A 12,482-nucleotide genomic window follows, 5' to 3' on the forward strand; every position below is an offset into this window, starting at 1 on the left:
ATCCTGTGTCCCTACTGCCCCTCACACTCCTCTTCCTCCTTCTCCTGCACAATCCCACCTGCTCCTCCCACATGCATCATTTGATCATCTTGTTCTTCAACCCTGCGTCTCCTTCCCTTCTCCTGCAGCCCCCAGGCCCAGCACCCACTGCCGGCTCCCTCTTCCCCCCAAACCCACAGCATCCCAGCGCAGGGGCAGCGATGGAGCTGGGGCAGCTCGGGCTGGGGCAGCGCTGGGCTCTCGGCCGCTCCCGCCCGCACTCGCTCCCCACTGCAGCCGCTGCCGCCACCACAGCGCGGGGGGGCCCGGCCTTGGCGCTCCCCCCCTCCCACCTCCCCAAATTCCCCTGCCGGGGGGCGCTGGGGCCCGGGCCGGGCGCAGGTGGCTCCAGGTGGGCAACGCTGGGAGCTGCGGCTCTGCCTGGACACTGCTGCGTCATCACCGCCGCGCGCTCTCATTGGCTCAGCGCTGCCCGAGGGGCGGGGCTGCACCAAGCCGGGACACCCTGCTCCAGGGGGGATGGCCCCAAAACGGGGGACCCCCATGCAAGGAACAACAGCAAAGGGTCTCTACAAACACAGGCTGCGAATCCGCTTGGACAAAGGGCCAGGGACGTGGACATAAGGAAGTGACAGCAGAAGCCATCAGGGTCAGAAAATGTTATTAATTGACCACACAGACTGCTGCTCAGCCAAGGTCCTGCTCAATTCATGAACTCCCAGAAGAAGAACAAAACCTTAACAGAGCCACGAATATCACTAGCTATACAAAAGTGGTGTGCATATTAAGGCCCCAGCACCCAGGGGCTCTCACATCCTTACACCATCTTCAACCAGGTGCCCTCCTCACACTGACACCATTCAGTCCTTGATGGCAAAGATGCTTTCTGGGGATGCCCACTTACACAGGATGGTAAACTGGATTTTGCCTTTGAGTGGGAAGAAGAGGTAGAAGGGAAAATGGGAAAGACATGGACGGTCCTTCTGCAGGGATGCACGGAAGCACCAGCCTTATTGGGGCAAGCCTTGCAGAAAATATCACAAGAATTTACCCCACCCCCAGGGATTGGGTTAATGCAGGATGTGGATGACTTGCTGCAATCAGGAGGACAAGAAGTGGCAGAAGAAGTCTGTGAAATAACTGAATGTTCAGGCTAAACAGCATCTTTGAGTATTTGAAAAAAAAACCGCAAATGCTGGAGAAAAAGGTTAAATATTTGGGACATAGTTTGATTGAAGGTTTGTGGTGTATTGACCCAGAGAGAGACCAGGGAATCTCAGAAATAATCCAGGATTAAAAAGGAGTTGCAAGAAGTATGACGATTAATAAGAAATTGCAGGATCTGGATTGAGGATTCTCTGTTCTAGCCAGAACACTTTGTGACTTTTAAACACCAGATAGTCTCAATGCTGTGGTATGGATACAAGAAATGGAATAAAACCTAAGAAAATTAAACAAATGATTGATGCTGCAGCCATGGCTCTACTAGACTGAGAAAAAAAAATTTGAATTGTATGTGGATGTTAAACAGGGCCATTCCAAAGGAATTCTCATGCTAAAATGTTTAGCCCAGTGGCCAGAGTGGCCTCATTGTCTGCAGAATTGTGCAGCCACAGCTTTAATGAGACCTGAGGCCCAAAAACTGATGGCAGGAGATCTCCTGTTGTTCAAGTCTGGCACCAAGTGAAAGCTTTGATAACCAAAGGAGCCTCTACATGGATGAGCAGTGCTCGGTGATTACAGAATGAAACTTGTTCAGTGGCACAGGAGGATTTAGAATTGAGGACAGGGGAAGGGTTTAACCCAGGCTCCTGTTTGAACAGCATGCACAGGGGGCTGGGAACAAACCCATGACTGCATTCAAGTGACAGAGCTCCAGAGCCAGGCTGGGAGAGATTTAGGAGACATTCCCTGGCGTGAGAGACAAAATGTGTTTATGGATGGCTCTTCAAGGGCAGGAGAAGGGAAAAGAGCTCCAAGACACGCTCTGATGAAGGAAAGGGAATTAGACCAAGCTCAGGTTACCCCTGCATGGTCAGCTCAACCGGCAGAGCTGGGTGTGCTTGGAAGAGCCTGGCACTGAAATGCCCTGAGCAGGAAGGCTCAAATATCTGCTGGTGACAGCATGGCAGCTAACAGGGTGGCAAACGCAATTCTGACTTCTTCTGTTGAGTCGACTGCTGCTGTACTTGAGACAGAAAACAGAGCACTCTCTGATCCTTATGTAAAAGTCCTCTTTATTTTTCTGACTTTTTCTTAAATATCTTTCTTAATGTTCCCAGGTAAGCGCCTGTGATTGGTTCCAAGTTTAGGCTGCTCAGCCCTCTGACCAATAGCCCCTGCAGCTTAGGACAGAATTGAAGACAGACAAGGATGTAACCCAATGAGTTCCAGCCTATCACTGTTTTCTGGGGGCCTGTCTATTAGGCCAGGCCACTTCTCTTGAGAGGGATGTTGAATTTGTCTTTACAAATGAGTTGTGGATCAGCCTGTAGATAAGGCTAGCACTGAGAGATAAAAGAAACAATGGGATGGATTCCACTGATTGATGAATGGAAAGAGATATTTGCCTTTACAAACAAACTGTAGGGCTGCTGATAAATGAAATTGGATATCGAAAGATGAAAGAAGCAACGGGGGGAAACTATGAATTCTGTAAGAATTAAAAAGTAAAAGGGAGGGTTATACATTAGAGGGGAACTTCAGGTATCAGGCGTTCCGGGAAGTCTGTGCCTCTCAAGTACCTCAGCCAATGGGGAAAGAGAGAGGGAAATGCGGCCGGGAAAATAGGATAAAAAGGAGGCTGCGTCCTCCAAAAATTGGAGAGATCCCAGGGGAATGTCCCATGGCCTCTCCCTTTATTCGAATAAAGCAAAAAGGACTCCTCTGTCTCCTTTTTGGACATAAACCTCTGGTATTTGTGGATTAATTTTCCTGACAGAAAGAACTTGGGGATTCTTACGTGCACAAGCACATGCAGTGCCTCAGTCATAAGTGCCTCAGAAATATCAGAAGTGTGTCTTCTTCAGAGTGTGGTCACAAGGGTTCAGAGTTGGAGCCAGTTCTGCGGGCAGGCTGATGAATAGTCTGGGGCTCCTCTGCAGAGCCCCATTCATTCTGGGGCTGCTTTCTGCTGGTTCTGCTGGACTGGCTCGAGTGAAACACACACCCAATTAACAGCAGTTAAATTACTCTGGCATGAAACAGTGGGGAACAGGCAGGGCAGTGAAGGGCAGCATGGACCAGTTGTTCTGGCAGGTCTGACGAGGTCTGGTTTGATACAGCACTCACAGAACTCTGCTCCACCTGTGACACTTCCACTTGCAGTAGATGACTCTTCCTCTTCACAATATCCAGCAAGGCAGGTCAAAGACACTTTTACAATTTTCATCTTCAAAAGGGAGAGGAAATCAGCAGCAAACATGAAGTAACCAGTCAGAGGTCCCGGGAAGAAACAAAAGAACAAAGAGTGGTGGATAAAACCAGGTGGAGCAGTGATCCTTATCTGTGTGGGAGATATCCTCTGCTAATGGGCCATCTGTTAAAACCAGATGGGGCAGTGTTCTTTATCTTTTCCACAACCCATCCTTCCTCCAGGAAGATATCTTCTGTTAATGGGCCATTGAGTGCCACTGCATGACTGATAAAATTCCATCATCCCATTGGGAGATGCTCCAGCCAGGGGGAGGAGCCAAGCCTTTCCTACCTAGATAAAATCTGAGATTGGGAACACCAAGGCAGCCCTTACCCACTGGTTTCCAGAGGACAAGAGCTACCAGACCTTTCTACAGCATCACTACTACAACAAGACCACTTCATCTGGACTGCTACCACCACCCTAACTAGCGGGGTGTCAGGTTGCATTCTGATTCTGTCAGGTATTTTGTACTATTGCATGTATTTTATTTCTCTTCTCTTTTTTCCTATGAAATTGTATTTCTGCCTTGGAGCCTCTCACTGGTTTTGCTTTCAACCCAGCACAATTTTGGAGGGGATTTTGGCTGAAGCTTGATATTTGGGGAGTTTTTGATCCGTGTCTTAAAGTTTGGAGGATTTTGGGCAGGAATCTTGGTGTTTGGGAGGTTATTACAGACACAAGATGCTCAATGACTTCCAGAGATGAACTTGGGCAAGGAGGAACACCCAGTTTATGGAGCTCTCTTCTTGTTATTTCCCCCTAAACCAGGAATTTTCATTCCTCAGGTGTGCAGGGATGGAGAAGGCAGAAAAGCCCTGGAGATCTCTCACGAGGAGGGGCTGCAAACCCAGCCCAGGGAGCTGCGAGGAGGAAAGACCCTCCCTGAGCCGGGAAGGCGGCCGGAGATCCAGGCAGAGCTCAGAGCTGGTGGAGAAGCCTCATGGAGGGGAGAAGCCCCACAAGTGCTTGGAATGTGGGAAGGGTTTCAGGCGGAGCTCCAACCTGATCCGGCACCAGGTGACCCACACAGGGGAGAAGCCCTATGAGTGCGGGAAATGCAGGAAGAGCTTCAGCACTATTTCTCATCTGATGGAGCACCAGGTGATCCACACAGGGGAACGGCCCTACACCTGCTTGGAATGTGGGAAGAGCTTTGGGTGGAGCTCTGACCTGAAAAAACACCAGCGCATCCACACTGGGGAGAGGCCCTACGAGTGTCCCAAGTGCGGGAAGAGGTTTCAGACCAGCTCTGATCTCCTCAGACATGAGCGGATTCACACAGAGGAGAGGCCCTTCCGCTGCCCCGACTGCGGGAAGGGATTCAAACGCGACGACATCCTCACTGTCCACCGGCGCATCCACACTGGGGAGAGGCCCTACGAGTGTCCTGAGTGTGGGAAGAGCTTCTCACAGAGCTCTCACTTGACCCGACACCAACGGAGGCTCCACTAAGGGAAGCCCTGTGAGTGTCCCGAGTGTGGGAAGAGCTTCGTGCTCTGCTCCAGCTCCATCCCCCATGGGAGGATCGGTGTTGGATGGTCAAAAAAACCACAAAAACACAAAAACCAACCAACCAAACAAAAAACCCCAACAAACAAACAAACAAACAAGCAACCCCTCCCAAAAAAACCCCAAAAAACAAAAACAAAAAGCCACGAAAATAGTGATACACACAGAAGCAATATAAAAACACCGAAATCAAACAAAAAGAATAGTCAACTTCGAAATAAAGAATGGAGAAATGTCATGAACTGGCATTTCTCCTTTTTTAAACTATGGAGAAAAAACTCTTGTTTCCTCTAAAACATGTAAAGATATTTTGAAGTGAATATGACTGTTCTAACTGTACATATAAAGAAAAGCATTAATATTAAAGTAAACAAATGTAAAAATTGCAGTAATCTCCTAGGTTTACGTAATAAAAAAACCCTGCTTTCCCCCCCAAAAAAAGAAAAAGGAAAAAACTCTATTCTCAAAAATAAATTAAGCTTTTGTTTAAACTGTTATAATCCTTAAACTGTGCATCAGAAGTTAATATAGTCCTCAAGAAAAGTTATGAGAAAAACTGTTAGTCTGTATAAAGGATTTTTAGATAGTAATCAGATTTTCATTCTCCTGGGAAGCTAATCACTGTAACACCAAAACAAAAAGAATCAGTTTTCTTGTGGAGGAATCTCCATAGACTGAAAAAAAGTCTCCTCTTTCAAGTAAATGAGTAAAAAACTATTTTAGAGATGGTAGACTAACTGAGTTGTTTTTGTATGTGTTTAGTATTAAAAAAAATGTATGGAAGAAAAAGCTGTAGCCTAAAGTTTTCTTCTAAGGGTTTTTTCTTATAGTTTCTAGTAATAAAATTTCTCTCTATACCATTTAAAGTAAAAGCTGTTTTTTGTCTACTTCTTAATCCTCTCTCACAACAAAAAAATTCAAATTAATGAACCAAAACTACTACATTTAACCTCAGTGATTCCAGGATTTTGATTTCCTATTGCCCAGGGGTGTCTTCTGCAGCCAAATGGTGATGGACTGGGGCAAAGACCAAGATTTTGGAGACAGTGGGGTGGAAACTCCTCCAAAAATGTTCTTCCCTCCCTCCCAAGCACGTGGATCTTCAGCTTGCACAGACACAGAAATTCTTTTATTTTGGCCTTGATTTGCTTTTAATTTCTCTTCATCCCTTTAAAACATCCAACACGGGGTAAAAATAAAGACACTGAACTGAGACATGGGTGGGGACATGGGGGGACAATGACATGGTGGGACACAGACATGGAGAGTGACATGGGGACACATGGACATGGAGGGGGACGTGGCCATTCGTGGTGACATGGGGGGACACGGGCATGGATGGAGATGTGGGGGACAGTGACAGGGATGGAAACATGGTGGGGACACAGCCATGGGTGAGGACATGGTGGGACATGGCCAGTGACATGTGGGGACACGGCCACGGCCGGTGCCATGGGGGGAACTTGCAGGGGCAGTGGGGGATGCTGGCTTGGAGGGAGTTGAAGGTTCCTGGCAGGGACTTGGGGCTCGCTGAGGCCTTTGGGGACCCCAGGCCGAGCGGCTCCGGCTGCGCTGGGAGACCCTGGCGGAGGTTCTGGGGCAGCTGCTCAAGGACCCCCTGCCCTGGAGCCCCAGCCGGGCATTGGGCTCCTGGAAGGGAATGAACGTCCTTGTCCCCAGCAGGACAGATTTCTTATTTCTTGCAGGTGCAAATGGTTCTCTTACCAGAATAGCTTGTTGTGTTAATTGTTTTCAGGTTTAAGATTGTTTTCAACTGGGAACAAGCAAGTAACTTAGCTGCACATAGAAGAAGTGACAGGCTAGCTATTAATTTAGCAGAGAGCAAGACCTGATTTTATGAAGCCTTTTATAATTTGTCTACCTGACTGCAACATCTCACCCTTTTTCATTAATTCAAAGAAGGCTCATATGTTCTGATGATAAAATAGCTCTCTCTTGTGAGGGTGTTATCTCATTAAGGTTATCACTGGTTATCTGTTAGATATGGGATAAGATACATAAAAGACAGATTACAATCAACAAAACTTAGCAAATTCTATCATGTCATTGACACAGGGTTTCACAGCATGAGAAAACAAAATAATAATGTCCAGTGTGTCCTAGGGAAATGGGAATAAATGACCATTGTTTTAAAGTCCAAATAGTCCATTAGCTGGAAATGTTGATCTTTGACATCACTGAATGTGCTCTTGGATCCTGGAACAGGGAATAACTGAAGAAGGTTAGTAGGAACTCTATACCATGATGATGACACAAGGCTTTTGTTGGCAATTTGCCTGTAAATTTCCAGACACAGCCATGTCTTGGCAGTCCTACTTCTGGTTTTGTTCTGGCCTCGAAGGCTGCATGGTGATTAGGTTCTTCTTCTTCTCAATGGGCTTCATTTTCTTGGAGGCAATTGATGTTTGGCTGAATGAACAGGTGACTACTTTGAAGTTGTTGATGATAAAAACACATGCATACCTTCTCCTTAAGTTAATGAATTTATTAGTCTTTGTAAATTCAATTGATGAGCCTTATCTAAAAATATTTACTTTTTTTGTATAAATATAAATATGTTTTGTATAAATATAAATATATATTAATTTCCCCTTCTTTGTTTTAAAAACAACATGCGTGGCTCTTGCCATGCATATGAAGCAAACATCAAAACATAACAATATATACAGTAAAACCAAAAATCTTGAAGTCCCAGGGCTGGAGCTGACATGAGTCCCTTTAGCTGGTTGAAGGCTCGTGTTGCTTCTGTTGTCCCCTGAAGATCCCTGCTCCCTTCCCTGATTAAGGCACACAGGGATTTAACTAACAGTCCATAGTTATAAATCCACAGTCTGCACCGCCCTGTCATGCCTAGAAAGGTTCTCAGTTCTTTCACTGTCTGGGGTTTCAGGGTTTGGCATATTGCTTCCTTATGGTCTTGCCCCAAGGCCCTTTTTCCTGCACTCACTTCATAGCCCAGGTAAATAAGTGTCTGCGTCACCATCTGGGCTTTCTTTTGGGATACCTGATACCCCTGCAGGCCCAAAAAGTTTAGGAGGCTTACTGTGCAATCCACACATGCCTCCTGGGTCTGGGTGCCTATTGAGAGCTCATCCACGTACTGGATGACACATACATTCAATATGCTTCACATACTGAAGCAGCTGTCCTTCTCCTGGTGGGGATTCCCAAGACTCCAAATCCATTGCCAGCTGCTCTCCAAATATGGTGGAGGAGTTCTTGAACCCCTGGGGTGGTACACACCATGTGAGCTGAGTTTTATGTCCAGTTTTGGAATTCTCCAATTCAAATGCAAACATTTTCTGGCAGGCTTTGTGGAGAGGGAGGCAAAAGAAAGCATCCTTCAAATCTAAAAGGATAAACCAGGTTAGTTCAGGTGTTAAATGAGTTAACAAGGTGTAAGCGTTGGCAACCACTGGATATAAATCTTTTCTTATTAACAGCCCTTAAATCTTGTACTAACCTGTATGATCCATCAGGCTTTTTCATGGGCAAAATAGGAGTATTAAAATCAGATTGACACTCTTTTAATAGTCCTATTTGCAAAAAGTTCTCGATGATTAGACTGATTCCTTCTTTGCCTTCCTTTTTCAAGGGACATTGTTTGACTCTTACCAAATGTTTTCCCTCTTTGAGCCTGATTTGCACTGGTAAAGCATTCTTTGCCCTCCCTGGTATTTTAGAGGGCCATACTCCAGGGAACACCTGATCCGTTATTTTCTTAATAAATTCCTTCTTAATTTTCAGCTTCTCTGGTTACTAGCATTAAGCTTAACAATTCCACGTATTGTTGATCTTTTACCTCCAAACTAATATTCCCATCTTTAAATATTTTTACTTCCAATTGCTCTAGCAGATCCCTGCCCTAAAGTGCAGATGGAGCTTTAGGCAAGTACAAAAATCAATGAATTCCCCCTCTAGGGTAGGGCCCTCTGGTCCCCTTCAATCCTCCTTTACCTGAGCCACCACCCCTTTTTCGGTCACCTCTTCTCTGTTTGTCACCCCTTCTTAGTTCTGGACACTGGTTTTTCCAGTGTCCAAATTTCTAGCAAAATGGTTTTTTCCTGGTCGAGGTGGTCCTTGTTTTGGGGCATCTTGCTCATGTTTCCCTTTTACATTTTCCTGTATTATTGATAGTTATTTCTTCGTCCCTGGTTTACACCCCTGTTCCTGATTGCTGAAAACTCTCCACGCCTTGTCCAGCAAAGTCTCTAAGCCCCAGCTCGTTGGGCCCCGGATCTTCTGGAGCCTGATGTCACTTTTAGATTGCCCTAAAAACAAGTTTACCAACTGTTGTGTTCTGTCAGTGGATTCAGGATCCAGGGTGGTGTGTCGGTGCATTGCCTCTCACAACGGGTCTAGAAATTCAGAAGGGACCCTGTTTAATAGCATACAGGGCTGACCAGTTTATGGTTCTAGGAATTGCTCTTTCCAGCCCCTTCACTATCAATTCCTGGTATTTTGTTAGCTGTGCTGATTCCTCTGGCCTATTAGGATTCCAGCCTGGATCCTGAAGGGGAAATAAATCCTTAATGTCCTCCTGTGTTGTTCTGCAATCATCCTCGGCCAGATCTTTAGCCACCTTCAAAGCCAACTGCTTCTCTGAGTCTGTTAAAGAATCAAGCAGTAGCTGGAGGTCAGTCCAACCAGGCCTGTGCTGTCTAACCATAAACTTCATTCTCTTAGCACCACCCATTGGATCGCTCTGATAACTCTTAGCAATCTTTTCCCAGGAATCCAGATCCAATGCAGAAAAGGGAACTTTAACTGGCACTGTTTTTCCCTCAGAGGTTACTGTCTCCTTCAGAGGAGCCTCTCTAATTTGTTTTCAGGTCCTTGATGCTGCAGGACCCTGTGGGGAGGGCCCTTCCTCCTCACTGTCACTGGGGTGACGGAGGGTACAGTCAGGTTGGCTCTCATGCTTTGGGAATTGGGGGGAAATCCTGCTTTAATTCCTGTTCTCCCGAGGGAAGGTGATGCAGGGGATGAAGTGGGGATAGAGGCTGGAGTTGATGGCTACTCTGAATCTACTTTCTCTATCACCCCTCCCCTTTCCTGCCTTTTAGAGGGTGTTTTAAGCAATTCTTCTGTTTCTTTTTCCTGAGCTTCCGTACTATATTCCTTGTCAGGATGTGTGCATCTTTGGTTTATTGAACACGTACTGCAACGTCGCTTGGATTTTCCCCTGTTAGCTTTATTATCTTTTTCCAGAGGCAACACTAAAGGGTCAGATGGTGGCCTAATCCCACAATCCCTTTGCCACTTGTAGTGATTCCAAAGGGTGGAAAACTTCAGCATAATAACCTCCTGCAATTTTTGTTCACGCCTAAGTAAAAGCATTAGCTGTAACAAAGTTTCATAGCCACGCATCCTGGCTGGTGGCCATTTCACCCCTCCTCAAGTCTATAAAGTGGCCACCACTGCGGGCACAGCTTAACAAGCTCTCTCTTGGTTTCTGTACCACCATGGCCCACCAGCTCTTTCCAACATGTCAAAACACATCCCAAGGGGCTGTCTTTAGGAATCTCTCTGCTCTCACTCGCCCCCATGCTGAGAGTTCCTCCTCTCTCAACGCCTTTTAATCTTGTCCCAACTCCGAAGCTTCACCTGGTGATAATCAGGTACAAAGGTACACTGAGCACACTCACCCCTAAGGATCTGTGCTGGTTTCTTTGGGGTTCCTGAAATCCCGTTTTCTAACAGCTCAAATATTCTATTGCTACCGTGTGCCTCCTGACCAGTGACCAATAAAATCCATATAACTATCTGGGTAGCCTTTTAGTCCTTTCTGTGACAAAGATCGCAAATTCCATTTCTAGGCATCCTCCACTTGTGTACTCGCCAGACCCACAATTCTTGACAAACCACGCAACGAAACACAACCCACAGGTTACAGTCACAGCTCCCCCTTGGACAGGGAAGTTCCTTTGGCCTGGGATCCCCCTCCCTGAACCTTCTATTCCTAGGCATATAATTTTACCAGCAGGAGAGAAAGGGAAAAGATAAAAGCAACTGAAGGAAAAGGGTTAACAGTGAAAGCAGCGAACCAAATCACTTAGGCTCTGCAATTATAATCTTTGACACAAGATGGCTGTGTTGCCTAAAGAATGAAACCCTTCAACACAAAATGGCGATATCTTTCTAAAATACTCACAACGCGCACTACACAACTAAAAAAAAAAAGTTCCTTTTTATTCACCTCTAAAGGAATTCATGTATCACAACCAAACACTTCCAAACACTTCACTCACAACACTTTTACAAAATGGCAAAATTCAAAACAAAAATTCGTTTTCTCCCCCTTCAAATTTCTGATCACAGTTCGCTGGCAAACCAAGCCTCTCTCGTTGTACCTTGGGCTGAATATTCACAAAGCCACGCCGAAAATCCGGCAAACTTCGGCCAAGGCACAATTCCTCTGCGGGGGGAGGGTAGCTCTGAACTCACGTCGCTGCCTCTCCCCTCCGCACCTGGGGACCAACAACAATTGTCAGAATAGTGCCCCACACACTGGTGATTTTAAAGCCTCACAAACAACTAACTATATTTTCTCGCAGTTAAAACAGCCACAATTAAAACTTCGGGGTTGGACGGAAACCGAGAAATGTTGCTCAAAGCTGCAAACCCGCAGTACCGGGTACCGGGGTTACTCCCGACTGTGCCGGATGTCATTTCAAACCGCACCCACACTGCTCGCTTCCTTTAAACACAAAACAAACAGCTTAAACACAAAACTGCCGCTCTCACCCGGTAATACACCGTTCACAATCTCACTGCTTGCACACACACAGAGCCAAAGCTCACACGCATCAACCAAAACTCACACACACAGAGCAAAACTCACACACACAGCCAAAGCTCACACACACACAGCCCAGCCCCCGCGATTCAAGTGTAATACAAGTGCTTTGGGTTCCTCCGCCCTCCCGGGTGTATCTCTTCTGCTAATCAGCCGCAAATCTCAAAATTCTTCCACAACCTACACATACATAAATTCAAAACACATACAATACTTTGCGAACATGCTCCCAAAACCACACAAACCAAAGTACATACAGCACACCGCTAACCCACAGTCTAAGCACACAAAACAAGTTCCATCCACACGCTCAACAACACACGCACATCTGGAGCACACAGACTGTGATCACCATATTCTGCAACCCAAAAATGGAGTCACCCACACACCACCACTCGTGACGGATCCCTCAAGCTAAAAGCCCACCACGCTGCTTTTAAACCACAGATAGAACTGGAGCCACCACAGCTCCCGTACCACAGCCCTGCCATGAACGCTGTTATTGCCCTGCCCCAGCTCTGCCCACGCTGCCGGGCGAGCTCCGCTCCCCGCGGCCGCCACCGGCCCCGCTTCGGGACAAGAGTTCCTGGGGCTGTTACTGATCTCACCCGGAACACAAACCACTGCCAAATTCCACGGAAACTTGCAAACAAATCCACTTCAGGCTTTTTCACTGCGCGCTTGACGTCTCGCAGTATCTTATCAGTTTGCCTTTCTTAAAGGTGGTTATCTTTA

The sequence above is a fragment of the Sturnus vulgaris genome, unplaced genomic scaffold, assembly GCF_052056855.1.
Source record: "Sturnus vulgaris isolate bStuVul1 unplaced genomic scaffold, bStuVul1.hap1 Scaffold_195, whole genome shotgun sequence".
NCBI classification, from domain to species: Eukaryota; Metazoa; Chordata; class Aves; order Passeriformes; family Sturnidae; genus Sturnus; species Sturnus vulgaris.